This window comes from Pleurodeles waltl, chromosome 7, assembly GCF_031143425.1.
Source record: "Pleurodeles waltl isolate 20211129_DDA chromosome 7, aPleWal1.hap1.20221129, whole genome shotgun sequence".
In the NCBI taxonomy this organism is placed as follows: domain Eukaryota; kingdom Metazoa; phylum Chordata; class Amphibia; order Caudata; family Salamandridae; genus Pleurodeles; species Pleurodeles waltl.
Window position 1 is genome coordinate 61,677,024 of NC_090446.1, and position 24,908 is coordinate 61,701,931.

Sequence of the window (24,908 nt, forward strand, 5' to 3'; positions counted from 1 at the left end):
TGTGCTCCAATATGGATCCACAGTACAAACATGGACTGTCTACTTTTATTCCATTGTTATGGGCGAGCGCAAAGCACTCTGTCTATTCTGTAATCTCTTTGGGCTACAAACCACGCCCATGTCAAGTCAGTCACTTTCATTGGTTGGTGGGCTTGCCTTTTAAAATCTGGTTACTTTAATTGGTGAAAGGCATGTATGTCATGCCTTTTCCGGTGTTTAGCCGCCTACACAGCACCGGTAAACTACGAGAAACATACGAGGCTCGATGTTTTTAGCCTGGGGTCCGGCCTAAGGGCCATATGTACGAACACTTTTTCCCATAGACACAGAATGGGTAAAAACCTTTGCTACATCTGGCCCTACTTTATCTGTTTATTTTCCGCGAAGCACGATCGCGCTGGGGTTTACATAGCGTGATCGCGCTCGTTTTGTCTGTTTTAAATTTCAGCACGATCGCTGCTTTTATATTATTAATCAATTAAAGAAAAACATGAAGGATCTATTTCTGGAATCAGAACGTGCAGTCATTAAATGACCCCTTATCTCCTGCTGCCCCTAAACCTTCTTTCTACCGCCCCGCCCCCACCCAGCTGAGAATCATTCCCTCCCAAAAGAGAACAGCCCTTTGGAAGATGAACCCGGGAATAAATTCACGACACAATAGAAGTAGATGGAGAGATGTGTGAGCAAATAAACCAAATGACAACATTCTCAAACCGGCTTCTTCCAGTTAAGTGTAAATAGTTTTTTTTAGTCTATTTTGATTTTATTGCCGAAGGTTAGGTTAATTATCTGCACGCCATGCAGCAATTTGTTTTCAAGAATGAGCTGCTTAAGAGCTATACGGTAAGGAAAGTCGAACTTTGACCAAAATCAACCTTCCTTGATGATTAAAGATGGATGGGGCTGGGGCTACGTGGTTAGCATCATTCCATTGCTTGTGAGGGATCTTCCAATACAACGACTTGTGTACGGGGCAGCAGAATCGTTGAGTTTTTCCGTACTCTGCTCTGGGCTCCCAGCGCATTCCCGAACCGGGCAGACGAAGAGAGAGCCCAGGAAAATGTTGATGCCCCTTGACGAAGACCATGACTGCACCGGCCGAGGAAGAGCCTGCCCCGCCTTATCTTCCTAGCACTGTTCGGTGCAGCCGGGACTACTCAGTTTGGGCTTCGTTCTGGGTTTGCTTATTTTAATGCACATATTTACGTAAGCAAATGATAGCTTTACTTTTGGCTCTAATTGTCTTGTGACACCTTTTATGCAGTACTAGCTTTTTTAATGAAGCGCGTGTTGCATTCTGGACTTTGTAGTTTCACTTTCAAGGTCCTAAGTATGTGCTCAGATATTCCAAAGTGCTGTTGGTTAAAATTTGCAAAAGCTTTTCGAAAGCTTTAAACGTGGCATGGGTCAGCTATGCTTGTACTCCACTATCGGGTATATATTTGACAAATAAAAGGAATAGAGGCATGAAAAAATGTTGCATACCCTTCAACGCTCGCAAGGTGTTACTTTTAGGCGTATCAATCCCAGGGCATCTTTCTAATTTTCTTTGCATTTTGGTCCGTTCTCCACATATGAATGCATACCATGAAGCAGGGAACACATGTTGATCTCTGTTGTGACAGCACATCATCCAGTGAATTTGTATGTGCATTTCAAAAGTCAAGGACCCAAACACATTTTTGTCAATCCAGCTGGCCTTTACAGCCGTTGTGTATAAAGGATTCGGGGGGCAGTAATGGTGAATGCTGACAGGGCCAGGAGTAGATAAAAGCTTTATTAGTATTCAGTGATGAAAATGAAAAACCTACTTTGGGAGACCGCAAACTGGGGGTGAGAAAAGTGGCAGAATGAGCACACAGCCAATGAAGGGCAGAGCCAGCATGTATAATGGTATTAGAGCGCTTTGCATCACTACCAGTTACGTCTCATTATTCACACTGTTACAGAATCGGAGTAATTTTTAAAATGTTGCTTTTGTCTCTCCCCTTCGTGCTCCATGGTAACCATGGTGGTCTGAAGGGCGAACTCGATCAGGTGTTTTCCATTTATTAGCCGTGTGTGTGCATTTGTTTTACTGTTGGCCTCAAGTGTGCTTTTTCTGGGATTTTCCCACTGTGGCTGCCGCATTGATGGTGCATTGATGATACTTTTGGATGATGCTTGCAAAACACATAAAAAGAAATGGAAAGACGCTTAATTTTTAAGCTGCATGGCACACTTGTGATTGAACACCTAGGGGCATATTTATACTCTGTTTGTGCCGGATTTGCACCTTTTTTTTTTTACGCAAATCTGGCGTAAACTTTGCACCATATTTATACTTTGGCGCTAGACCCATCTAGTGCCAAATTAATGCTGTGTGCGTCATTTTTTGGACGTGAAAACCTACCTTGCGCTAATGAGATGCAAGGTAGGCGTTCCCGTCCAAAAAATGACTCAGACACCCTTTGCGAAATATTTATCCATCTGGAGGGGGAGGGCCTTAAAAAATGGAGCAGTCCACAGGTGCCCTTCCCTGCCCCCAGGGACACCCCTGGCGGTGGTAAGTATTTTTCTTTTTTTTTTTCAAGTGGCATGGGGGGGCCTAACTTGGCCCCCCCTACATGCCACTGTGCCTAATGGCCATGCCCAGGGGACAGAAGTCCCTTGGACATGGCCTTTAGGCAGGGGGGCATGACTCCTGTCTTTGCTAAGACATGAGTCATTTCAATGGGGTGTGTCAAAAAAATGGTGCAAGTCAGGTAAGAGTCATTTTTTGACTCTAACCTGACTTGCACCATTTTTTTACGCACAACTCCCGAGCCGGGTGCCATATTTAAGGAATGGTGCAAGCCGGTGCAGCAGCCTGGTTAGCGTCAAAATAAATGACGCTAACCGGGCAGCGGAGGCGTAGGGAACAATGGGGGTTGTGCGTCAAAAAATGGTGCAAGTCAGGTTAGAGTCAAAAAATGACTCTTACCTGACTTGCACAATTTTTTTGACGCACCCCATTGAAATGACTCCTGTCTTAGCAAAGACAGGAGTCATGCCCCCCCTGCCCAATGGCCATGCCCAGGGGACTTTTGTCCCCTGGGCATGGCCATTGGGCACAGTGGCATGTAGGGGGGCCCAAGTTAGGCCCCCCCATGCCACTTGGAATTTTTTTAAAAAAAAATACTTACCACAACTTACCTCTAGTCACTGGCGCAGGGTCCCTCCTTCCTTGGGGGTGAGGGGGTTCTTATTTACAAAATATGGTGCACTGAATTAAGGATACCAAACATGAGCTATTTTAATCTCTGCTATTCTGGCCTATCAGGGATCGGTATTATCTTGCTCTTTTGTGATGAAGAGATTAAGTTACGAGGAATGCATGGACTCTGAGGCGGCATTGGGCCGTGGTCGAGTACAGAACATTCTCTTTAGCCTTGATTTACATACTTTGTAGTATTGTCCATTCTTGATTCAAAGTTATAAATGAATTTGAAACAAAGCATCCAATTTAGCTTCTACACATTGCCGAAGATGGTCCAGCCCAGTTTTATTAAGTTCAGACCATAGTTTCTCTTTAGGTCGGGCTAGAGACTTAACATATATCTTGTTATGTGAAATGAGAGTGAATTGTGGTCGGCCTATTCTAACAATTGGTTGTAAGCATCAGTCATTGGCCTTTGCCGTTGAACTCCTGCTGGCACCTTTGACTAGACCATGGGCAGGAAATCCTCACTCTCTAAGCTTGTGTGCACTTGATTACAGATACCTAGAAACCCGTAGCATAGTAATTGCTCTCACACTGACAGGTGTTAATGGGCACCATCTGTTAAATTGCATTATCAATGCAAAAACTCCAGGATAATTTAGTAATATACTGTGGTATCCCAAGGGCCATTTCTGTTGACAAGGAGATGTTTGCATTTTTTCGTTTTTATAGCTATAGCCTTAGGATTACAAAGGCTAACTCTTGAATGAAAGGAACTAAATTAACCAGTAGGGTTGACCAATTTATGTGGCAAGAAAAGTCAAATTAGGCATTTACATCACCAGCAGCTATAACTCTTGCAAATGCGAGACCTATTGCATTGCAAATGCTTGTTATTACTGGAAGTCTCCACTTTTAAGCTTTGATTAATCAAGAAGATGCTAAATGTGAAGATCAAAGTTTGCAGCTTCAATGGCAAAGTAGAAATAAAGTGTTTTCTTCACCACCCACCACTGGTAAAACGATCGTCATGATACTTGTACAATAAATCAACATGGAAATCAGTGGGCAGTCCACATCCAATCTGTAAGAGTAGTAATGGCCAGCATAGTGAGAATAGCTGTTTCAGAACAATGGCATCCCCATCGGTCAGTATACAATTGTTGGAGCAGTACAGCAGTGCGTAAAAATGAAAGTTAAATAGGCGCATAGTTAACAAACAACTTTAAGACCATTAACCTGGTCCAAAAGTGACCCAATACTCCCCGCCCCCAAACCCTTGTTCCCAGTGGAGTCATATGCTCTATGAAAGGGTAGTGGTAGAAGTTTCGAAACAGGGGTTAGGGTATCAGTGTAGTTGGCTTCTAAGCAGCCAGAATCAGAGTTCACGGTGACCGACTCCAGGCCCAAGTTACTCAGCTGCAAATTGTGAAGACAGGGCATCCAAGCAGACAAGGCTGAGATCTTCCTGCCCGGTGGATAAGTAAGTGTTCATGGAGGAGGGGGGTCAGGTTTAGATCATTCATTTTCCTCCCTCATTGCTCCTTTCTGGTTTCCCCAAGCTCTGACAAAGTCCAGGGATCCTCTGCCCTTTTTGGCATCTCTTAGGAGAGTGCCAATGTCACAGTCCACCCACCACAGAAGATCAGGCTTCCACCACTCCACCTGGTGGCCCATGGGCCCTTTCCATTTTATTGTTCTGCAGCGTTCAGCCAAAATCAGGGCCAGATCAAACTAGATGTCAGCCTCTTCTTGGCCCGTTAAGAGTAGAGTCCTGGTATACAGGTCCTAGGCGACAAATCCTATATTGCTATCCATAGCTTAATTCAGGAATTGTAGCACCTCAGCCCAATAGGAAGTTGAGAGCGAGGACCGGTATATCATATGTAACATCTTTGCCCCTCCAGGCTACATGTGGGGCATGTATGGTTAATATGCAGAAAAAAGTATTGAGTCTCTGGGCCATTAGTTATGCACATTGAACTATGTAATAGTTGATCAAATTGTACTGCTCTTTTCAGGATACCTTCAGGATTGCTGCTATGCTTTTTGTCCAGTTCTCAATCTGAGATGGGGGTCCCCAAGTCTGTTTCTCATTTGACTTACAGAGGGGTGAGTCAAGTCTTCTCTCAGTGCTGGATATAACCCTGATCCTACTCTGTATACTCACGGTTGAAAAGAGGAACTGACAGCCTTGTTGCGTCAGGGTTTCTGCACCCTCTGCTGCTTGCCCCCATGTTTCCTGACAGCTGCTACCTCTGTGCCATGCAGTAGAAATTGTCCTGCCTGGATGTCATACTCCTCCCTCAAGTCCACAAAGGGTGGTGATTTGCTATTTTGGAAGAGTGTGCCTACAGTTTGGGACATCACAGAACACAGAAAGTCCCAGTCTAGACTACCAAAAGCATTTTCTGTGTCTACTGACAGCAACAAGGCCTCCACAGTGTTTCTCAGATCATCCATCAAGATAGCTCATAGCCTCTGTATAGGCATTGCCATATTACGGATCAGGATACCCAAACTGATCAAAGTGAATTAGTCTCTGTATATGTGGCAGGCGTCTCTTGGCAAGATGCTTCTCATATCTTACAATTAATGATTATCATTGATAATGGTCTACACACCATGACGTCTGTAGGGAATTTCCTGGGTTTATGTACTGGGACTCTGCTTCTTTCGCTGAGTGTGGGAGAGAATGACCTTCTTGCAACTCTCAGTAAATGGTGGCAACCTGAGGGGAAAGTATTCAAATATATGCTTCATAGAACTCGACCGGGACACCATCAGTTTCTGGGACTTTCCCATGGGCCTTCTTCTTAACTTCTACCCTAACCTCTTCCACTGTTATATTGGCTTCTAAATCAAATGCTTTTCCTGCTTTTCAGGTGTGAGGGGATTTAGGGGCAACTCCCTCAGGAAAAGCTGTGAGGGGGCCCACTCAGTCTCTGTTAGAATAAAGCTTAATATAATACCTTAAGAATACTTCATTTATCTCTTCTTGTTGATAAACGCTGCCACCCTGGTCTGTTTTCATTTCCAGGATTTGCAAGCCTCTTTTGGTAGGGGTAGCAAACCACATCAAAAGTGTTCCGGCCTTGTCATGCTCTCCATGTGCTCGGGTCACGTATGCCTTCTAATCACAGCAGTGTACGCATTCAGTGTGTTCTGCCAATTTCCTTTTTGCATCAAGTTACAACTTTGATTTCCCAGGTCTTTCCTTTCTAATACTTATGAGCACGCTCCCCATATTACCACCTTAAACGTCTCTCACTAGGACAACGCAAAGGAAGCGGTGCCGTTGTCAGTAACTTCATTCCACACCCCCTCCCATATGGTCTCACAAAAGACAGGGTCATCCAGGCTATTTATTTTCAACTTCTATCTCCTGTTTAGTATTACAACTTGTTCCAGGACAGTGTTATAAGTATCTGGTTGTGGACCGAAATAGTCCACACCAGGTGTTCTATGCTCAGAACAGATCCCAATACGTTGGTTGTGCATAAGACTGTCTAGTCGAACAGGCAGATCATGTAGGGCAGAGAAATATGAATAGCCCTGGTCTCTTGGGTGAGTCAACATACATGCATCTGTGAGTCCCCAGTGGTCTTGCCAGTTGTGAAATCTCCTCGTTAGGAGAGTGGCAGTAGAATACCCCAGGGGGTGGGGGAGTGACTGTTCTAGCACAGTGTTAGCTACACAGTTAGTCTCTCCCACTGATGGACTGATCTGGGCCTAAAGAGTGCTATTGTTTAAGAGATTGTGTGCAGGAACACACCCTGATCAGTGTTAGGTGTGTACATGTTTACTATCAAGATATATCTGCAACCTGTAAGAATGGTGTATTCCCCCGCAAAACCCCTGTGCCACCCTTCTCGATGAGGATCTGGAAAGGCACTCCAGGTTTCGTTCAAAAGAGTAACTCTCTTGGAAATGTGGAGTACTCTGTAAATATTGTTTGGCCTCGCCACAGTTTTTGTAAAGTTACTCCTTCCCGTCTCTTTAGTTGGGTTTCTTGCAATAGGACCATGTATATCCTATTTCATTTCAGATAATCCTGGAGCCTGTAGCATTTTTTCATATTATTTAGCCCCCTGAGATTACAGGACACAGTCCTTTCTATAGCGTGTTTCTGAGCCACCTAGATTATGTTTTTAGCCCAGTCTGTCTCCGATCTTCGCCACCGACCAGTCCAACCACCCGTTCCCCACCCATTTCAGTGCATGGAGCACTGAAAATCACAATAAAAAAAAAAGTACGCTCTTTCCTTGCCCACGAACAGAATGGTAACACCCTTCCATCCTAATGTGACAAAATAAAGGAAACATTCAGGTGGGCGATAATGCCCACACACCTAAGAAGAGGAGATACTCAAGGTGTGTGCAAACTCCCCAGCAGTACCACTTACCATTCGGCCATGTCAATGTACCGAGTTAGGCTGTCAGGCTGGAAAGGATGCCTTCCATACTTATACAACAGGTTCATATCCCCACACTCACATGTCTCCCTAGTTTATCATAGCCTCATAAACATCTCAGTGTTCCCCTTCCCCATCCCACTAATTTCAAGCCATCTTGCTTCCATCATTCTTTTCACCTTCCTTGAAATAAAATCAATCCATTCCCAAACTCTCTCACTTCTTTTTTTTTTTCAAACATCTCGTAATGAAGCCTCATTCTCTTGGCCCAGGTATCCCACACAAACATCTTCCTTCGCCTGTGCTCTCTCCCTCCCACAACCAGGGGTGTACATCCACCCACATCTGACTCTCCATCGCCCAACTACCACCCAAAAACCCTTCAGCCTTTCCTACTATGGCAGCTTGTCAGCCCCAATCCCCTTAGTTAATATAGAATGGGTGGGTAGCAAAACCTTCTTAGCCCCCTAGTGGTGGGAGGAGTCAGGAAGGGGCAGCAACCACTCTCCTGACTCCATAAATAACATATCTACCCGTACCCCACCCACAACACTCCAATCTGGTCCGGCCTGCCTAACCCCCACAAGGTTTCCCAGGAGAAGAATAGGCTGTGCTTTAGCTTCCACTGGGACCCTCCATGGTGAGGCAATGACACGCCATACTCCAGTGAATTTGTAAAAGACCTTTTATTAGGACAAGATTGCAACCAGTTCAATGTTTATCATCAGCTAGAAAATGTGATCCGCTTCTCATGTTGCCTTGCTTCACTCACTCTTTTCACCTTTCTCTCAATAGCATCATCCATTTCCAAACTCTTTCTCACTTCTTTTTCCCAAACATCCTCCAATGAAACCTCTTTGTCTTGCCCCAGGCATCCCATACAAACGTCTTCCTTTGCCTGTGCTCCCTTCTCCCCCACTCTCCCTGCCCCAAGGGGTGGCTCCGCCCCATCTTACTCTCCATACCCACCAACTACCGCCACCCAGGAGAACCCCAGAGGGTGTTTTACTGCCCCACCCGAAACTACACAACATAGCAATCCAGTGTTCACCACTTTCACACAAACATTACTCACTCCACAGTTCTCAAAGCAAATCTCTAAGCTTCATCATGTAATATGCATTGCCCAGGTCAGAAAGATGGACCCCGTCAGGACTAAAACATTGAATTTCTTCTTCCTTAATGCTCCCATCTGCCAGCACATTAATGTCCCTTGCCAGAACACCCTTATAGCCCGATTGAGCTTGCATGTTTGGTAGCTCCCCTCTAGTTCCCACAAGGTGCAAATTCTGTCCATACCTGGCAAGCCCCCGCCAATTTCTGTTCCAGTAAAATCAAGTTTCTTTGCGTGTGTTGCAGTAATATCAGCGCCAATAGTTGGACCAAATAGTTTTCTCTCACGTATAGAACAAGCATGTCTGGACAACCCCATTTTAGTACCATGGTACCTAAAAATGGCAATAAATTGCCCTATCTCATCTCACTCTTCCCCCACCAGAGCAGCTCATGTCTGCTGCAGGGCAATCCCAGGTTTCTTCCATATATCTGCTGCTCTGCATATTTAGCTGCCCATTGAATAAACAAATGTCCTACAAGAAAAAGAATAGCTGAGCGAACTTCATGGATAAAATCCCTTTCATTCCCCCAGCCAGTGCTCCTCCCCTTCATTTTCTCATGTATGGCTCACAGAATTTCGACTTCCACCTACCAATTCAGAAAATCTGAGACTAACACAATCCCAAATGCACAGCCGCGTTTGCTGCTCCAATCCGAGAAGGGTGAGTCCTGCATGATTATGGCCTAGATTCTTCAAGGCCCTAATCAGTACTGCCAGGAGCATAAAATATGTGACTCTATAACCTCCTTAATGACAGAATATCGCTTCCTCCCTGCAGCCTGAGCACAGCCGAAATCTTCACCGTTCACTCAGGAAACATGCTTGCTCTCGTCCACCTTCTTGCAACTGTATCCACTTTCCCCTCCCTAACTGGTCAGCATTGGATTTCCTTTGCCAGATGACCAATTGACTCTGCTCCAAATGCATCTCTCCATGCCTCACCTAGCCTCACGTCCTATGCCCAACAGTTCAGACACCTTAAATGCTCCAAAAAACATCCAAACCATGCATAGCTTGGCTACCCCAAAGTTGTCATAACAGCAATCAGATAAGCATTGTAAAATATCAAACTGCAAGTCAAAAGTAATGGCTTCCCGCAGCTCTCTGTCCCTCACACCCCTCTCCCTGCCATTCCTTTTTAAAATTCTACCCAAAATCTAATCTCTCACTGGGTCTAATCTCCAGTACAATTTAACGTAAAAAGACAAACCCGCCAACTTGGCCGCCATTGTTGTGGGCGATAAACCTTCATCAGGTAAGGACAAAACAAAAACGTATCACCCATCCTTCCCAGACACTTTGATCCTGGCTCAGAGGCCTCCCTGATCTCTCTTCAAAGACTTTATATTTGTTCCACACAAGCTGATAGCTCCACCTGGTAGATTCTACCTCAAGACACTAGCCGAATCACTCTCACACCCACCATTCCCAGTACTCTGCAGAAACAGGCATCTTGTTATCCTGTGACCTGGGTGCCAGACGGCGAAATAAGTGCCACTGTTAACGAGACAATGAATCCGCTATAGCGTAGTTCACTTTGGGCACGTGATTAACCTTGGCAACAGTATTCAACTGTAAGCATAGCAGCATAAAATGGTGTAACAAGCTCAGAAACCTCAAATCCCGTGCCTTCTGACTGTTAACCCACTCCACCAGTGTCATGTTGACCACGTGAAACATCACTGTCCGGTTCACTAACTCACCACCCCACATCGACAAAGCAACCAGCAAAAGGAAGAATTCCAAGAATGCTATGCTCCGATCACATTACAACCAATGCCTTGGCCAACTCTCCGCACACCATCACCCATCCCAAAATAGGTCAAACCATGAGGTCCTCCTACATCAGAAAAAAATTGCACCCACCACACTGTATTCTCCTCATGAAATATCATAGTCACACCATTGAAGTCCTCCATAAAAAATTGCCACTCACCTAGGTCCGCTCTTACTGCCAAGTGAGTCCATATTCTGTGGTGGGGCAAAGTGGCACCAGCCATGGCCATGCAATGGTTACAAAGGAATCACAAAAGCACTTCTGACTGCTCGTTTAGTAGTAAAATATAGCAAAAAGTAGTTTTGAGTGGATTTCGTAGAGCTTTTGTCTCCTGCTGCACTATCCACATCATGGCCCTGCTGCCTGCAGGGTAAACTGCGCGTGTGACTGCTTGCTTAGTGGTAACGTATAGCAAATATCTGTGCTCAGTGGGCTTCCTAGAGCGTTTGCCCCCAGTGCCACTGCACTTACTGCACCGTCCAAATCATGACCAAAGTGCCTGCAAGATGAGTGCACTTGTGACTTCTTGCCTTGTGGTAATATATAACAATAATCAGTGCTCAGTGGGTTTCCTGCACCTACTGCACCATCCATATCATGGCCCTAGTGCCTGCAAGGTAACCTGCTTGTGACCGCTTACCTAGTGGTAATTTATAGCAATAATCAGTGCTCAGTGGGTTTCCTGGAGCTTTTGGCCCCTGTGCCACTGCTCCTGCTGCATCATCCATATCATGGCCCTAGTGCCTGCAAGGTAACCTGCAAGGTAACCTGCTTGTGACCGCTTACCTAGTGGTAACGTATAGCAATAATCAGTGCTCAGTGGGTTTCCTAGAGCCTTTGGCCCCTGCCGCACCATCCAAATCATGACCCTAGTGCTTGCAAGGTAACTGTGCTTGTGACCGCTTGCCTTGTGGTTGCATATAGCAATAATCAGTGCTCTGTGGGTTTCCTAGAGCTTTATGCCCCTGTGCCACTGTAACTGCTACACCATCCAAATCTTAGCACTACTGCCTGCAAGGTAACTGCACTTGTCAGTGCTTGCCTAATGGTAACATATAGCAATAATCAGTGTTCAGTGGACTTCATGGAGCTTTTGGCCCCTGCGCTGCTGCACCATCCAAATCATGGCCCTAGTGCTTTCAAGGTAACTTCGCTTGTCAGCGCTTGCTTAGTGGTAACATATAGCAATAGTCAGTCCTTGGTGGGATTCCTAGACCTTTAGGACTCTGTTCCCCTGCATCTGCTGCACCATCCAAATCATGGCCCTAGTGCCTGCAAACTAACATGAGGAAATTGTTTATATCTAATAATAATAATGCATGAGTTCTGAAAAAAGCACAGTTGTAGACAGAATATGTAATTTTTTTGTAGTTAAACACAGAAGCTTATGTAAAAAATGCTTTTAAACCTATCCAATTCTCCAAAACGAGTTGCCACAGATGTCATAATTAAAGGTTATGCTTTACACATCTAAGTAAAAAACAAGCTTTGTTAAGTTGCATTGTAATGTGTCTGGCTCTTTTCTGTGAAAAGATCTTATCCTCTCCTTGACAGTGAACAAGCCATAAACAGTGTAAATTGCCCAAGATCACTATATGTTAGGCTGAATCTGAGACTGACATTATTTTTGTACTTTGTACCTAAAGAGGCATTTTCACAAATTAAATGGACTCATAAAAGATTAATTTTCCCCCCAAAAGTGCTAATGTTATGTGCAGCTGGAGAACAAGGTACCTATTGAGATAGCTTAGTCTAATATCAAATTTTAAAAAGGACACAATCAGGCTCCATGGGGAAAGGCTGCATTCCTCTTTTCTATAAAAGCTGTCACTTTAAAGTCAGCAGATAGCAAAACAAAAAAAACAGTCTCCTACTAAAACACATCTTATCATTGGACCTCAGTGGTTGAATGCCTAGCAAAGGTGACGGATAAGAACAAGATTTAAAGGCCTGTTGACAGAAAAGGAGTTCATAGAACATGGCTTTCTCATCTGGCAGGAGGAACAGAACCTGGACAGCCTTCAGCAAATAAAGCCAGCAAATGGGAAGCAAGAAATGTGAGTTTCAAACTACAAATTCAATGACAAGTGACGTCAGAATGCATCACTAGGCCAACTTTCTGAATCTCCACAAGGTGTCTGTTGCAAATCAGACAGGTGTGCTGTCTGGTAGGCTCCAACCTAAAAACCCTAACAACTTCTGTATCTTTCTGCTCTTCAATCTTCTTTATCCCATCACCTCCTCCAGAAAACTCTTAATCTCCTAAACCTTTCCTCTTATTAATCTTGCAGTCATCCACGTTTCGAGCTAAAAAATAGCACTGAGAACACGCTATTAGTTTTATTTGATGACATCAGGTCAGTAGTTGATCAGGGCAAGGCAGTTGCCCTGATCCTACTTGAGCTGTAAGCAGCCTTTTAAACCATCTCTCATAGTCTGCTGAGCAACAAACATCACAAATTTGGCTTACATTCTAAATCCTTACAGTGGTTTGGCTCCTTTCTAAAGAATAAGATGCAAACAGCCCAGCTGAGTACTTTTAGTTCATTCTCTTATACATCTAAATGTGGTGTCCCTCAGGGCTCTTCACTGAGTTTGACCTTTAATCTTTGTTTCATCATTAGCAGAAGTTGTAAGAAAATGGGTTTTCGAGATCTGTCCTTTTGCAGATGATACCCAGCTGATTATATTAATTGGGGAGAATCAAGATGAAACCCAAGGAAATGTAATCAAATGTTCTTCTGAAGTAGCAGGATGGTTGACAAAGCATTGTCTAAAACTAAACACAGATAAAACGATCCTGCTATTTGGTGGGGCCTATCGGATTTGGGACCCCTCCTGCAGGCTGCCGACACTAGTGGATATGCCAACACCCATAAAATCAGCCAAAAATCTTGGGGTCATCATTGATGTTTCTCTTTCCATGCAGGTACAAGTTAATGCCACCTGCTGAAAATGTTTTGGTATTCTTAAACTTCTGAGAAGGTTGTTTAAGTGGAAACCGACTGCCTAGTGAAAAAATATAGTTCAGGCCCTTTTATTAAGTAGACTGGACTATGCAATGCATTGTATGTGGGACTGGTTGACTACCTCTTCATGAGGCTACAAGTGATTCAGAATGCTGCTGCAAAGCTGATCTGCAACATGGACAGATTCAGCTCAGCATCTGCTTGCTTGACTCCCAGTATTGGTTGTCTATGTGAAACAGTTGTTTGCCATGCTCATAAGGCACTGCACAAGATCAGGCCCGGAACTCTGCAGGCTAGAATGGATTTTTATATACTAGTGTACGATCTGATACCCTGTAATATTTCTCTTGTTAAAACTAAGCAGAAACAAATGTCAGAACAGTGGTGGCTGATCCCTGTTTCACTTGCCAGTGGCCCTTCGGCATTTTCTACCTCTTGATCTTCGTCTCACAGACATCCATTTTTGGTTTAGAAAAAAGTTAAATGTAACTTTTTTCAAGATAATGTTCCCCTTTCAAATGATCATAATGCTAGCTCTGTTCTCACAGTCGAAAAGATAGGGTGCCATCTAGCACAATGATATTCCCTAAGGGATGAGTGTTGCATTCTGTAAGTATTTTAAATATGAAATAGATATTGTTAACAGTGTCCAGCCCCATGCCTAAAAAAGTAATCAGCAGCATGCTTGGGCCTTCTGCCTTTTCTGGGCCAATGGAACCCCCAAGTCAGCCACTGTAGCCTCAAAATGCCTCAACGCTCTGTGGCTTTGTCCTGAACCTCCCCTCCCAACAAAGAGGAAATCGTCCAAGTAGGTTGACACTTCCTGATATCCACTCTGCTTTGTAGAGACTCATTGCAAGAAGGAGTTGAACCGTTCGAACAAAGCAGAAGACATGGGCACGAATGTCAACGTAATGGGCAAGACTGTCAACGTAAATACCACCCTCAGATTGCATGCCCAGCAAAGAAAAGGTATCTGGGTCTATTAGCAAGAGCCGAAAAGTTGACTTGATGTCACACCTCGCCGATTCTGCCCCCTGGCTACAGACCCTGACCAACCTGATGGCATCATCCACTGAGGCATACACAACTCTAGTGTCCTGTACTGCAATTAATTAATTCACCAAAGTACTCTCTGGCCAGGACACAACCTGTATGCCCTCTCCACCTTTTTGGGCACGAACTCTGGAGGAGATATGATCAAGTCATTCAGAGGCCATTTGTAAAATGGGCCCGTAACCCTCCCTCTTTCTTTCTATAGTTTGGCTGTTACCACTTCAGGCACTGCCTTGGCTGAGTGCAAATTGTCAGCCCACACCGTAACTCTGGGACCCTGGAAACCAATCTGAATCCCCCCCCCAAAAAAAACCCCACTCTACTCTCACAGCTGGCCGCTTCCCCGGGTTTTGTGCTAACCAGGACATTAAGCCGCCCAATCTAATTGGCATAGGACCTTTGGCCCAACAAGACCCTGCTGTCCTCTACCTCTAGACACCTTCCACTGTTGATAGGGGCTGGCCAATGTGAAACTCTGTATGATGGGATATCGGTCTCTACATTTAGAACACTCATGCTTACTTGCAAGGGTGCCTAGAGCAGAAGCCTCTGTTAAAACTCCAACAATCCCCTGTGTTACTACCTGCGACTGCAATCTTTGGCACATTACCTGCTCTCCTTGACACGCTGCAGCTAAGGGAGACCTACACAGCACCTGAATGTTCCCAAACATTCTCAGCCCCCAGGTGGTGGGAGGAGTCAGGAAGAGGCAGCAACTTGTCTCCTGACTTCTTTAAATAGCCTTCCTACTCCAAACCCACCCACAACGTGCCAATCCTGTTCAGCCTGCCTAGCCCCCCAGGGAAGACTAGGCTGCGCCTTAGGTTCCCCCTGGACACTCCAGCAGTTGGGGGTCATAAAGTGAAGGACTGCAATGCCCACTTTACCCAGTATTGTTTCAGAGGGGTGGGAGCATGCATCGTGTGAGGATTGTGCCGGGTTGCAGAGCCCCGCTGGGAGCTACTCCATGAGCCTTAGACCATTGCCCCTCTCGGCAACATCTACTTGTGATATTTACGGTAACTTACTAATATTGTCTATTAATCTAAATACCCCAATGAATGTGTCAAGGAAAGAAATTTAAAAATGATCGCATTACACCTTATTTTCCCATCCTACGTTGCCACTGTTCTTAAGAGTATTCTTAACTCATTTTAAAAAGCTCTTTGCGGATCTGTGCATTGAACCATGTTACTCAAACCTAATCAGCACGTTTCAGAAAGTCCCTTTTTCATGTTATTTACAGACCTTCATACTACGTTACAAAGGGGAGTATCATCACTGGATTGGCTTGAGGAGGGACAGTAAGACTCAGCCGTGGACTTGGGTCAACGGCACCAGATTCAACAACTGGTAAGTGCTCGTTTGTTTGCTTTACTCACTACCAGACACTTTCACTCACTAGTCCTGTGTGAAGCTAACTACAAACCAACATACAGCTCAACACTGATATCTCTGTTAAAAACAAACTCACACGCAGACACAGCTGTTCTGTCTACAACACCTATGTTTGTTTTAGATTCCTCTCCTGTAAAGTGTTCTGTCTAAAGCTCTTCACTGATGCAATGTCAAATACTATAAAAAAAGACTAGCATTGGAAAAGCTAGTAGGTGTGGCCTTCACCGCCAATGTTTGTGGTATGGTGGTTTATTGTGGGTTTTTTTTTGCAAGCATATGGAAGATATACCAAAATAATAAAAGTAATAAGTGCTGCCAGATAACTATAGACATAATGTGCTTCCAATGAGAAAACGAGTTACAAGTTTAACAGAGCAGCCGGCGGCCATCTTGGGATTAGATTGTGCATTTTTACTTTACTGTTCCAATAAGGCCAATCACTTTAATACAACCACAAAGCTAAATACTTCACATGAAATTACAGATACTTAAAAATACTTACAAAATTACAGTTGGCAAACAATGTGCAACCCCTCTTAAAATGGCCTAATGAGGATTATCGCGCTGCAGATTTTTAACCCTCGCGGCATATCAAGCAAACCACCAAATCGCTGGCCAACGACGGAATATAATGTAATAGAAACAATTTACATGCTTTGCCTGTAATATCATTTCACCTTTCTGTTCGTATTGTCTTTAGCATATGCGTTTCACAATAAATAAGACAGAGAAATGTTCACAATTAAACAGATCAGACAGCAAACACAACTACTCCCATTGAATCAGTTAGGCACTTTGCCTGTATCATGAGCTTGACACTAGCCAGCCTGTAGTAATGGCATACACTTCCACAAGGCGAACATCATGCATACAGTGTCTGGCATCCGCATTTACTAAGTTAAATATTGGATATACATATTTAAAAAAAACATAAAATTGAAGGACGCCTCCCCTGAAGCACACATTTTCAGGCAGATGTACTCATGCACAAAAGAAAAATGTCACTCGGAGGCAGCACATTAAGTACCTGAAGTGTTGCTTTTGATGGTGGGAGCAAACTGAGAATGGCATTTGAACAGACCGTGTTTGAAGATGACTTGCCCCATGCCCTTCTAGCAACTGTATGTGTGTACAAATGCTTTCCATAAGCAACAGAAAGCCCAGGAGAACAAGGCTGCCCCACAGCAATATTAACCTCTTTTGGAAACAGTGAGGGCTAGTGATGAGTGTATTCAGTAATTGAGAAATAAGGCTATTGTGTGTTGGAGCAGAAAGGTTCTGATACTGTAACTCATCACCTTGAATAAGATAGTTCAATGACAGCCTTTTCCAAGAGTCAGGGCTACGTTCAGAACTGAGAGTGGTACGGAAACCTGAGAAGACTGTGGACAGAAATGCCAGCACTCCCAAATTCAAGGTGTTACTCTATTCTGAAGAAGGGGAAATATCCTGAAACACGTCTAGAGTTACCCAGCACTGGCTGCAACAACAATGGTGAATACTAAAGACTTCACTGTCACTGAACTTTCATTCTCCTGGCAATGACCCTGTGCACCAGTTCACTTGCCTAAACTAGATTCATCCACCACATCTGAAAACAATTCCAAAGCCCCCTCTTCCTCATCCCTGCCATAGAAACCTGATAGACATCCCTCAAAGGTATTCCACACTCACAAATCCTTCATCAACCCTGAGTTCCAATGCACCCTCTATTAGGGAATCTAAGAGCCAGAAAAAATGGTCAAACTCAATCTCTGGTAAAAAGTATAACCCACACTCACCTCTCTACAGGCAAAATTCAGATGGCCAAAAATGTACCTGAAAGTCTCTGACTTGGGACTTTTCTTTTGCCTAAATCTTGTCCAAAATATCTATTGATTTTGCTTTCTTTTACAATGGCAACCTCACCTCTGTTTTTTCTGTTAGAATTTCAAATGTGATCTAGCGGAGAAATTGCACTCTTGTATCTGAGGCTAACAGCACCCCCATAACCTACATCAAATCTTAAAACTTGCCCAACAAAACAGTACATTCTGCTGATAGTGGAGTACCAACTATGAATAATCTAAATAACGCGTCATTTTCCCTGTTCTAGCACAAACCTAAACAAACTCCGATGGAAAGAACTCAAAGCCTCCAACAATGAAGAAAAAATGGAAAAGCCCAAAGGCAACGCCTTGTTCACAAAAAAGAAACCTGTATACTGAATCCCACGTAATTCAGAATCCACAGGATGCACTAGCTGTAGTCGAAAAGCTGACCTAATATCACACTTCACCATAGCTGCTTCTCTCCCAAACTTGTTAACCAAGTGAATGTAAGAAACTACCAAAGTATAGTGGACCCTCCTCTTCTCTTCTGGTAGGGAATCATATACTGACTGCCCTTCCGGACAGGGTAGGGTATGTATAAGCCTAAATTCCCCTTTCTCCTTCTTGGTACCACCCCAAGGGTAAAATGATAAATTCAATGGCCAATCTGAAAAAGGCCTTGCATTCTCCCTCCCATTCCTCTTTCATTAGTTTTGTCCAAATCAAATGTTCAGTTGCAGAATGTTTGTTCTCTGCCCATCGATGTTCCTTGGGCTCTCGTATTAAAGTTCAAAACCTTCCGACAGCAGTGAAGTCTCTCCATAAAATGAAATCTAGTGCTGCAGTCTATTGTTCTTAACTGACATACAAGCCTTTCCCAGGGTGTACTCACCTCCCCCACCCTCACCGCAGTCATTGCTGTCAATTCTCCCCCTTGACCCCCTATTGCCCCGGTGCCCTGAAAGGGTCTATATATCACTAGTCACCTTTTACGCAGTATATATCGTCAGTGCCAGCATTCTAGAATATAAAAATAATTCATCGTCCAGCTGTCCCCAAACCCCATCTTCCTCTTCCCTAAGTATGCCATGACCTCCTTGTCACACCTAACCGATGCCCAGCTACCAAGATAGTTACACCTTCCTCCTTGAAATATATTTAATTAAGACCACACAGTGATTAGTAAATGTTTCTTAATATATGCTAGAATAGATAAAAAAGGCAGCTGTCCAATTCTCTACTGAAACCAGCACCCTGGGCATCATGGAACGCTTGTATTCTTCTTTTGAGCCCTCTTTTGTCCTCAAGTCCCTATGTAAGAGCCTGCATATTTCATTATACTCCCTCTTACAGATATGCTCCTTGGTCAACGCTATCAAATTCTGCCTCAATGCATTAGGAAATCCCATACAGGGGTGTGGAATTTTTAAAATAATCTACTTGGCCAAGGGACAAAATGCTAATGAGATCTACATGACCTGAAAAATCCACTTGTCCCACCTACGTCCTACATCAATTATAAGGGCTGACACAGAAACATGTAATGTGTTTTTATTTTGTTTTATTAAACCAATAATTATTCAGTGCTTCGTAATCATGCTAAAGAAGAACTTGAAAATCAGCTACATTATCCCTATTATCCAAAAGTATAGAAATTGTATAGGAATACAGCTGTAAATGATCTTGCATGGCAAGCTGCTCTAAGACTCATCATTGACAATACTTCAGTAGTTATGATAAATGTGGCCTCTTATGTCCGCACACATGCTTTGTGCCTCCTGTTGTAAGCCAGAGATCAATAGCTCTGCTGGGGTCATATTCTTCAAAGTTTGGCCCTTCTATTTTAAGAAGCATTAGATCTTGGAGAACATCTTGATTTAACCGTGTTCTTAGTGGGTTCTTAATGACATTCATTGCAGAAAACATACGTTCAGCTTCTGCTGTAGACACACTATGGGGGTGCCCGCCAAGCGGGAACCGCCAGAAGACCGTACCGCGGTCAAAAGACCGCGGCGGTCATTCTGGGTTTCCCACGGGGCTGTCGGGCGACCGCCAAAAGGCCTCCCGCCAGCCCCGTGGGAAACACCCTTCCCACGAGGACGCCGGCTCAGAATTGAGCCGGCGGAGTGGGAGGGTGCGACGGGTGCAGTTGCACCCGTCGCGTATTTCAGTGTCTGCTGAGCAGACACTGAAATACTTCGTGGGGCCCTCTTACGGGGGCCCCTGCATTGCCCATGCCATTGGCATGGGCACTGCAGGGGCCCCCAGGGGCCCCGCGGCACCCCCTACCGCCATCCTGTTCCTGGCGGGAGACCCGCCAGGAACTGGATGGCGGTAGGTGGTGTCAAAATCCCCATGGCAGCGGAGCGCGCTCCGCCGCCATGGAGGATTCTCCCGGGCAGCGGTAAGTCGGCGGGAGCCCGCCGACTTTCCGCTTCTGGCCGCGGCTGTACCGCCGCGGTCAGAATGCCCGGCGGTGCACCGCCAGCCTGTTGGCGGTGCAACGGCGGTCATTCGCCCTGGCGGTTTTTACCGCCAGGGTCAGAATGACCCCCTAAATGTGAACATCCTCTCCACAAGCTTTAATATATTAGTAAATGTAGAAGGTTTTGTTGCTAGCAGGGTGGAGTATGCAGGCAATACCGGAATGCCTTTGCTCTGAAAGCTTTTCATATGGGTTTTAAGTCCACAAAACTCCTCTACAATTGCCAACCGCTCGTCTGTGGTGAAAAGTACTTCCAAATGTTGAACAATTGCCTCAATATCAGAGAGCCCATATTTATACAGTTCCTCTCTACTCTCTGGCCATAGTATATAGTCAAATGCCTGAAATCCTTGAACTGGCATGGAATTAAAATGTGCAAACCTCTCATCAATGTACTTAACTACACTGTCAATGAGCTCACTGTCACTTTGGATTGTTGCTGCTGGTGGACAGCAGCCTGATAACTTTATTTCCCAGCCATCAGTAGAAATGTTTCCAAACTTTTTTTCTTCAGGTTGGTACAGTTTTTCAAACTGCTGCATGTATTCGCCCAACTCACTCTTAAGGCCTACTAAGGTCAATGCACACTTCTCTACAGCAGGTGGAACATGCAATAAAAGCAGTTCATTAGACTGAAAGAATTCTGAGAGCTGAGACACTGGCTTCAGAACATCTCTCAGGCTGTAAAGGTTCTTTTTCTAAATCTAAAGCTAGTTACAATTGAGAGGTACTTTTTTGCCTTAGCAGCAGAATCATCACTCCCTGCAGCAATCTGTCCCATGTGTAGAACCACTGGCAGCAGGTTTTGTTGCATGGCTGCCAAAGCTCGGGTTTTGCTGGATACCCATCTAACCTGTTTAATATCAGTGAAATGTGCAAAGTTTTCATCAATTATTCTTGAAATTTCTTTGGCATCTCGTCGCCTCTTAGGACTATACCAGTAAAATTTGAAAATCCATTTCAAAGTTTCTTCAAACTGACAAATATAGGGTTTGGATTTTACAGTGTCTAGAATCCCAAGCTGAAGTTTGTGAGCTACACAGTGGAGCGGTAGAAGAAAAGGAATGTCTTTCTTTAGAAGTGCTGCAACTCCTCCCTTAGATCCCATCATAACTGCAGCACCATCAAAATTGACAGCTATTAGTGATGGGCCTGGATATTCTGTTGACCACATACCTACTAAATCCAAAGATAACCTTTGGATTCCTTTAGCTATACCATCCAGGACACCATGAGCATGTGCATGTTCAAGTTGAACAAGATCTGCAAATAGAGTGCAAGGTTTCCCATCACTGACTACTTTCACCAGCACAGTTTCCTGTTCAATTATGGCACTATCTGTGCTTCCGTCGCAATAATGCAAATGAAGCGAGAATTTGAAACTATTTTTTTTTATGTCCTGTCGAAGTATATCTGCCTCACAACAAATGAACTCTGAGGCCTTTTCATGGTTTGTATAATTTTCTCCTATATCCACACCAGCTTTCTTCAAAGCCCTACATATGGTTTCCATGTCTGAGGGTGGCTTACCTTGTTTTGCAATTAGATAAGCATTGTTAAACAAGATGGTCAGTTTCTTTCTTTCTCTCTCCTTCAGCTTTTGCAGTGCTTGCATGATGAGGGGCTGCTCTGTAGAGGGACTGGAATTTGAGGTACTCGCTCTAAGAGTCTGAGACTGCAACACCGTTTCTTTCATTTCTTGGCGGTGCCATGAAACACGTCATATGTGCCTTGCTAGTTTCATGAGCTCTAATTGGTTCAATGTGCAACTGGTGACATCCACTTAAGAATGCATTTCTACCTGAACCTGAATAGCTGACTGCTACAGTAGGATATGTTTGGCAAATAGTGCAGTACATTTTTGGTCCTTCTCCTTTCTGGCTTTCCTTCAGGGCTAGCCATGGCCAGGATTCCATCCAGTGAGACTGAAAAACTTGTTTTCTTTTTTCACCATCATACTTTTTGTTCTTGTTTAGGTTAGGATTATGTGGGGTGGTACAAGACGGAACCTCAGTTGGTTCTTTTTGGTTTCCTTCTCCTGTCTTTTCTTTATCAGTGTCTTTACTTCTTTTGAATCCAAAGTTGAAAAGACTTTGCTGAGACATATTTGCTGTCAACAGGACAAAGTGATCTAGTCTGAGACTACTTGATTCAGTTTTATACTCACAGTCCAGAAATGTAGAGCCAGTTGCAACATGCCTTTCACATAGGAGACTCCAATAAATCTAGAGACAGTTTTCCAAACTCTCTGAGAACAAGGGGCTGAGGCAGCCTGCTGCACTGAAGCTTTATGCTGCTATGGTTCGTAGTGATTTCCTGCCAAGTTGTGAACGCACTGAGTCTGGTGCTACACTGGCTGCACAGTAGACCTACAAACCAAGAAAAGATGTACACTAGGAACAGGGATGTGGGCTTTGGAAAAGGACAAACTTACCTAAATGGGATTCAAATATACCATTCATGTTACCATAACAAAAATTCAAATACATGTGAGGCTGTATCAGCATGTTACCATTCAGAAAGGAACACAAGCACTTTTCTTTCAACCTCAGCCTTGTCATATTTTATTGATATATGGGGCTGGTGGTCCACATTCCAGAACCGTTTAAACCATCTTTGTATGGGCTACAGTTCTGTGGATCTCAAATCGAAAAAGATGAAGCTGACTTTGACCTCAAACCCCCGTTCTCTAGTTAAATCTGACAGTCTTAGCCACAGCCAGTTGCCTTGTAATATGGGCTCCTAGAGTTTGATATCTCAGTGACAAGAGTTGTTGTTTTTTTTAGCACATTTCCAGCAGGGTTAGTACCTGGCATTTGATTTCTTTGGCTGCAGAGACCTTAGAGAGTTTTAGCTAGCCTCCACGATTCACTCCTGTCTTGATTTCCCTCAAAAATGGCACTGCAGCTTTGCCTTGAACCCATTATTTGGACGTCTACAACCATAATGTTTCTGTAGGTGGGAATCCCAGATCACTTTAAAGACCAAGGGCTAGATCGACAAGAAAGTGGCTCATCGGTCCTGATGCACTACTTTTCTTGCGCCACCCCTGCTCCTCCTAACCACACCATGGTTGCGCCGTACTTACAATACGGCACACCATGGCGCTCGTTTCTACAATAGCGTCATAATTTATGGTGGTATTGTTGCGCATTGCTAGATTAGCGCCATAAATTATGGCGCTAGTGCAGCAAAGCACTAGGAAGTCCCGTAGGTTACAATAGGCCTGTCACTTAATAGCCTGCCCCGAGCAGGCATTAAAAATAACGGAAAAAATGGTGCAGTGTAATCTTGTGGATTTCACTACACCATTTTTTTTAGGCCTCCCTGCGTGGGAACTCCCCCCTTGCATACATTATACCTGGTGCAGGTATAATGTGGCGCAAGGGGTTACAAAGTGGGACAATGCTAGCATTGCGCCACTTTGTAAATATGGTGCGGAGAAATGGCCTACTTAACGCCACATTAGTGTAAAAATGAATTACGCTAATGTGGCGCAAAGGCCTTGTAAATCTGACCCCAGGACTGTCAGTACAGTGAAGAACATGCATTTCTCCCCATTTAGTAACATTGTTCTTTTCTGCCTAAGTTGTATAAAACTATTTCAGCTCCAAATACTCTTTTGATCTTTTGTTACTTCTTTTTTTATTTTGTGTGTATCATCACTGTTATTCTCCTGCAGTGTACTGCTGTAAGTAGAGACTTAGATAATTTTAAAGGAACAGCCTGACTGGACAGGTAATTTCAATGAGTGGCATTATTTGTGTCATTCAGCCTACGTTTAAACAAGGACATTGCTGCCTGTCATTAGGCAGGGCAGGCCATCGTCATTACACATGTATGTGTACTGATGATGGCCTGCCCTGCAATCACACGGGCAGCAAGGCCCTTGTTTAAACATATGCATATAACATATTCCCTAGTATATGCTACTGAGGTACCCAGGGTATTGGGGTCCCAGGAGATCCCTATGTGCTGCAGCATTTCTTTTGCCACCCATAAGGAGCTCTGACAATTCTTACACAGGCCTGCCACTGCAGCATGCGTGAAATAACGTCCACGTTATTTCACAGCCATTTACCACTGCACTTAAGTAACTTATAAGTCATCTATATGTCTAACCTTCACCTGGTGAAGGTTGGGTGCAAAGTTACTTAGTGTGTGGGCACCCTGACACTAGCCAAGGTGCCCCCACATCGTTCAAGGCAAATTCCCCGGACTTTGTGAGTGCGGGGACACCATTACACGCATGCACTGTACATAGGTCACTACTTATGTACAGCGTCACAATGGTAACTCCGAATATGGCCATGTAGCGTCTAAGATCATGGCACTGGGGGGACAATTCCATGATCCCCCGGTTCTCTAGCACAGAACCCGTGTACTGCCAAACTGCCTTTCCCGGGTCTCCACTGCAGCCAACCCCTCATACAGGTTTCTGCCCTCCTGGTGTCCAGGCAGCCCTGGCCCAGGAAGGCAGAACAAAGGACTTCCTCTGAGAGAGGGTGTAACACCCTCTCCCTTTGGAAATAGGTGTTAAGGCTGGGGAGGAGTAGCCTCCCCTAGCCCCTGGAAATGCTTTGATGGACACAGATGGGGCCCATCTCTGCATAAGCCAGTCTACACTGGTTCAGGGATCCCCCAGCCCTGCTCTGGTGCAAAACTGGACAAAGGAAAGGGGAGTGACCACTCCCCCG

General features: G+C 44.5%; 1 long non-coding RNA gene across 3 annotated transcripts in view; it reads left to right on the forward strand.

Moving 5' to 3' along the window:
- The first annotated feature begins 609 nt into the window (after positions 1-609).
- The window catches only part of LOC138303634 (uncharacterized), a 31,519-nt gene continuing 7,220 nt past the window's right edge, over positions 610-24,908 (forward strand). The window contains exons 1-2 of one of the 3 annotated variants that reach the window (XR_011205433.1): positions 610-736; positions 15,764-15,870. This is a non-coding gene — a long non-coding RNA (uncharacterized lncRNA). Of the gene's footprint in view, positions 737-795; positions 1,210-15,763; positions 15,871-24,908 lie in introns of those variants that run through there. The other 2 variants (XR_011205434.1, XR_011205432.1) reach the window with 2 other exon arrangements.